Source organism: Columba livia, chromosome 1 (assembly GCF_036013475.1).
Source record: "Columba livia isolate bColLiv1 breed racing homer chromosome 1, bColLiv1.pat.W.v2, whole genome shotgun sequence".
NCBI lineage: Eukaryota > Metazoa > Chordata > Aves > Columbiformes > Columbidae > Columba > Columba livia.
The window spans coordinates 7,124,384-7,130,383 of NC_088602.1; positions in this window are offsets into that span (position 1 = coordinate 7,124,384).

Consider the following 6,000-nt stretch of genomic DNA (forward strand, 5'->3'; position numbering starts at 1 on the left):
TGCCTTCCCTTCAACCATGAGGTGTGTAACATTGTCATAAAAGGATATTTAGTTAGTAAGTCATGATTTTTCCATAGTGAGCCCATGATGACTTTAACCAATGACTGCGTTGTCTTTCAAGCACTTTCCAATAACTCCCAAGATAATCTTCTCCATAATTTTACCAGACACCACAGTAATGATGAGCTACTTAGCTCTTGTAGAGTGCATTGCACAAGTTTAAGCTGTCTTTGTTGTTCCACTTTTGAGCTCCATGTCCTCCAATATTCTTGTAAAAGGTTGAGAACAAAATTGACTATTACCTTCCACTATCGGTCTCATATGTGCCAGTATTTGGGTTACATGGCAAGGTTTTGGTAGTGGGAGAGGATGCAGGGGTGGCTTCTGTGAGAAGAGACTAGGAACTGCCCCCATGCCAGACAGAAGCTGTTCCAGGTGGCTCAAGAATGGATCTGTTGCTGGCCAAAGCTGAGCCCATCAACAATGCCGGTGGCTCTTCTGCTATAACATATTGAATAAACAGTACAAATGCTGTGCAACAGCTGGGAGAGACATGGAGTCAAAACAGTGTGAGAGCACTGGTCAGCAAAGAAAGGGGAGGAGGAGGTACTCCAGGCACAAGAGCAGAAATTGCCCTGTAGCCTGTGGAGAAGGCCATGGGAAGCAGGTTGCTCCCCTATAGCCCATGGAGGAACAGGCAGGAGCAAATATCCACACTGCAGCCCATGGAGGACTCCATGCTGAAGCAGGTGGAGGTAGATATCCTGAAGGAAGCTACAACCTATGGAGAGCCCATACAGGAGCAGGCTTTTGGAAGGAACTGTGGCACATGGAGAGGAACCCATACAGGAGCAGGTTTTCTGGCAGGAACTGACCATGTAGGGGGAGTAAGTAGAAGAGTCAGGAATGAAGGAGTGAAGTTGAACCTGGAAAGAAAGGGTTGGAGGAAGACGTTTTTAATCTTAATTTTTAATTTATCTCTTTTTTTTTTTTCTCACCTTCCTACTCTATTTTTAATTAGCAATAAATTAAATTAATCTTCCCCAAATCAAATAATTTTTGCCCATGACAGTAACTGCTGAACAATCTCCTTGTCCTTATCCAACCCATAAGCTTTTCCATCTTATTTTATCCCACTGTCACGCTGAGGAAGGGGAGTGAGAGAATGGATGGGGGGCACCGAGCAGCCAGCCAAGGTTAAGCCACCACGATGTCCCGTATAAAAGTAATATTAACTTTCTATTATATGATGCTCCTGGTTTTACAGCAGGAATTCACTTTCTGACAATCTTACATCCCTCCTTTTAAGGGTATAAGTTCCCTGTAAAATAAAGAAGGACTTGAAAATAAGAAATTTACCTCCCTGAAGCAGTAGGAAAGGCTGGAATCAATAATGTCATATTTTTTGTATACTCTGTATAAAAGTAGATGTTTAATGGAGAAAGTTTAAGGGGGAGCAGAGATTCTGTAAAGCAGAAGCCAGATGTTAGTTGGAAAGTTACATCAGAGGACATGGAAAAGATGAATTTCAGCTGATTATTGGAAAGATCAAGTAAATGGAATTTCCTGTATTTACATTTGTACTTACTGTCTCTTTCATTCCACTGACTACTGGTAAGAAGAGCCTGGGTCCACCTTCTTTACTCCCTCTTGTCAGATATTTATATACACTGGTGAGATCTCCCCTGAACCTTCTACACACTAAATAATCCCACCTGTCTCAGCCTCCTTTTGTATAGCAGCTGTTTCAATCCCTTAACCACCTTAGTGACCATAATGATATCAAGTAACCAGGTGACAGCTTCTGACTGTGTGCTGGACCAGACACAAGCCTGTGTACAGTCATGTCTCTGGTCCAACTTCTTCCTTTCAACAGCAACAGAGGCAGCTCTGAAGTCAGTGCAGAGCTATATGATAGGTGCGGAGCTATTTGACTGCCTGCAAAAGTGGTTTTCTAGCTAACAAAAAGTTATAATTTTGGAAATGGTTTATGTGCTCCGTAGTAATACAATGGTATTTGGCACCGTGGGTTGACCCTAGCTAGTAGAGGGTTGATCCCAACCAGTCACTTGTTCGTTCTCTCTCGGGGGAATGGTGGAGTGAATGGGAAGGCGAAAGGCAAGAAAACATCATGGGTAGAGATTAATACAGTCTAATAAACAAAGGGGAAGAAGGAAAAAGGAAAGGAAGGGAGGAAGGGAGGAAGGGAAGAGGGGAGGAAGGGAGGGAGGGAGGGAGGGAGGGAGAGAGGGAGGGATGGATACAAAGGCTATTTCTCACCATCTCCTACAAGTAAACCAATGCCCAGTCTCTGTGCAATGACTAACTACTCAACCACGACCACCCTTTCACTCTGTTTTTATTGCTGACTATGACATTAAATGGCATGGAATCTCTCTTCTGTAAGTTTGAGTCAACTGTTTTGGTTGTGTCATCTCCCATCTTCTTGAATACCCCCAGTTTTCTCCCTGGGGGAGCACAGTTAGGAATAGCGGAGGTCTTGACACGATGCAATAGTTAAAACCCAGTACACAGAGCCTCTGAAATTCAAACACAAGGCTCAAGAGTGGGCACCTAAATGTTCAAGAAATGCTAATGTCTTTGGGAACTACCTGGAGACTCTTTTCCCATGAGGATGAATTTCAACAAATAAATTATCAATGTTTTCTAAAAAAAGACTTCTCCTGAAGGTGCCTCACATCTTGTATCAGAATCACTCTTTCCTTCCAAGAATACTAAAAGAAAAAATATACTATCCAAAGTGAATAGCTGCTTTCAAAAATCTGAGTCCCATTTCATACCCTCGATTCTTAGTTATGCTGACAAACTCAGGAAAGCCTGAAAAACCTTTCATAGCAAAATAAAATAATTAAATTTCTTGTTAATTAAATTCTTCCTTAGCAGAGAACCATAAGAGGCTAATGTCCCACATACATCTTGCTTCAGCCTCATGCTGCCATTCTGCAGAAGATAAATTTCTCCCATCAATGCAATTTTATCAATGATTCCTACTCTTAATAATCACATCAGGGCTATACAGAATTAAACATATGAGCCAAAAAATAAGAGCATGAATGCCAGCTCACCTGCAATACTGAGCATGATACAATGTTGTGCTGTCTTTATGAAGGACTCGGAGGATCTTGTCCATTAAAAGGTAATAATGGAAGAGTCCCCCAAATAACATATTTTGATACTCAAAGGGGTATAAAACTCCTAAAAGATGATTAAGTTCAGCTAAGAGGACCATAATACAGGGATTCTTTTGCTAAATAACCAAGTTTGAGCATTCCATCAAGTCAAAGACTTTAGAAAGCTATATCCCTCCTTAGAGATATCTCTAATACTACAAACATATGCATTATGAAAAGAAAAATGAAAAACAGATATCTGCATAAGTAGCCTTTTGTGGAGCCTCTCCAGTAGATCTGGCAGTGGTGCATGCTTATTTCCTCTTCCTAGAGCACTGTTCCATTCCTCAAATGCACGCATTCACACATGCCCTGTTCCCACTCACATGTTCAGCCAGTGAGCTTCATTCTCTAATTTTCCTTTTACAATCCTGTTCTCATTTACAATGGAGTTGTTTGCATAATCTTCCTGGAATTTTCTATTACCTGGTCCAGTAAGATCAGCCACATAAAAAATTACTTCTTATCAGCTTCTAATAGGGAGGGAAACAACACCCTGCAGACTACTCAAATAGAGTATTAGATATTTATATGTTTTTCTTTGTTGAAATCTAAAATCTATTCAGAAGGTTTACTAATATGGGGTTTGACATGCCCTGAGAAGCCCCGTCAATCTGGGAGATATTTTATTAATCTCTTTTCAGCTGTGATAACACTCAACAAACAAGATGAGCCACCCCAGTGAAAGGGGCATATTTTCCCACCTTTTTGATTGCTTTTTAGGGGACACCGCTTCTCTGAAATCCAAGTTTAAGGTAGTCAGGGTAAATCCTCATATACCATTATAAAAAGAGACTGTGAAAGTAATGATATAATTTATTTATTTTCATTAAAACATGGCTTATAGTTGCCCCTGGTAAAGCATTTAGGGAAAATTAACAACAAAAAAATAAGCAGATCATGTCTTTGTAGTATCTAGTATATAGTACCTGTTTTTTCTAGACAAAAGACTTCTCTAGATCTCTTCACAAAATTTTGTTCCAGAGAAATCATGACTGATATTCAAGATGAGTTGATATTTCATCACAGTGTAACCTAGACAGGAATCACACTTCCTCTACCAGGAGGCAATTTCATAGTTTACATATAAACAACATTTTAAAAATAAGTAATTTATAAATAAATAGTTTTAACAATTATTTTCAGGTTCTTATTTTTTTTTTTAAATATAGTTTTCATTCCATTGTGTTAAAAATGTTCATATGGGAGTAGGAATTTTGCTTGTACCTTTTCTAATCAAATAATATGCACACTTCCTGACCTCTTCAGGTCACAGTTAATTTATTATCACGATGAATGCAGACAGCATTGCCTTCCTTCTACACACTCCTGAGATTTACCACATGAGGTATTTTTAAGTATAAATCCCTTAACATCTGCCTTAATTTAGTAGATAAGATCATTAACAGCCATTATATCTAATCAACATCTAATCCTTGTAGAAGGGATTAATTAGCAGGATGAAATGGGAGCAAAAGCCCACTAATGATAAATGTTTATTTTCTTTGAATAAATTTCCACTAGGGAAGAACTGCCAGCACTTTAAAAAACTTTCCCAGAACAATGTTGAACGGTATATTGAAGGATCACCCTCAAGCAGTGGGATATTAAAAATGAGACGCTTGCTCTTACATCTACAAACACAAAACAGATTCTTCACAAAACGGAGAAGAGGGTCAGAGTTAAGAATGTTTAGGACAATGGTTTGCTTACAGTGTCACATGGAGTACAATACTCTTTTCTGAATAAAGATTATATTATCATGCTTCCAGAAGCTTTTTACTGTATGTGGAGATCCAGGACCACATACCATAGTCACAACATTTCTGAGGTCTGTATGGAAGGAATAAGAGAATGTGACTGTACAGCTATAGGATTTCTGTGTCTTTTAAAGTCACCAGGTACACTTTCTGAAATGCCTGGCCTTGGGCTTATATGTTTTCAAGTTAAACTACACAGGCCTCTGACTGTTATATTGGAATATAAGTCATGGTAACTATGGTTTATATGTCAGGATAGAGGGACTTGAGTCACTTGACAGCTGAGGAGGAACAGAGTGGTAAGGCAAGCTTCTGCCTGCCAAGCCCCGAAATCTTTTCTTTTTGTTTTTATTTTAGATTGGCTGAAGAAGGAGGCAAGGCTTAAAACTAGTAGTTCTAATAACGTCTCTAAATAATTCAGTAGTTGCTGAGGAGTAGCATATTTTAAGCTATTCTTCTCCTTCCTACCATATTTTTCTTAAGGTAAATGATTACGACAAACATAAATTTCAAAGTAGCTCCAAATTATTTAAAAGACTTTCACTGTAGCATAAGCATTTATCTACTCTTCAAATTCTAATCTAAGGATGTTCAAGCATTTGTTTCTCATATATTGCACTTCCGTTTGCTTCTGCAAGTTTGGAAATTACTCCTACACTTTAGCCACTTGTGTAAGCAACCTTCTGCCAAACCCCCATCCATCCTCTGGTTGAACAGAGAGAATCTGAATAGTAAACACATCTTGATCTTCAAAGAATCTCTGTATTAATTGCTTTTGTGTGCTTAACCTCAAAGATGCACTTAGAAACTACCACCATTTTGGGGTTTTGGTTGATTTTTACATTCAAGTTATACTGAATAAACTCCTAAACGTCACTGAAGACAGGGTCTTGAATCCAGACCCAACACTGACCATTTCTCCAAAAGTATCTGTTTCTCTGGAATAATATAGCAAAGTTCTGGCTCCCTGTTTCTAACCCCATCAATGCCTGATTTCTGTGATTTTATGACAGCCTCAGAAAGTTCATCAAATTGACCTATTCTGACCT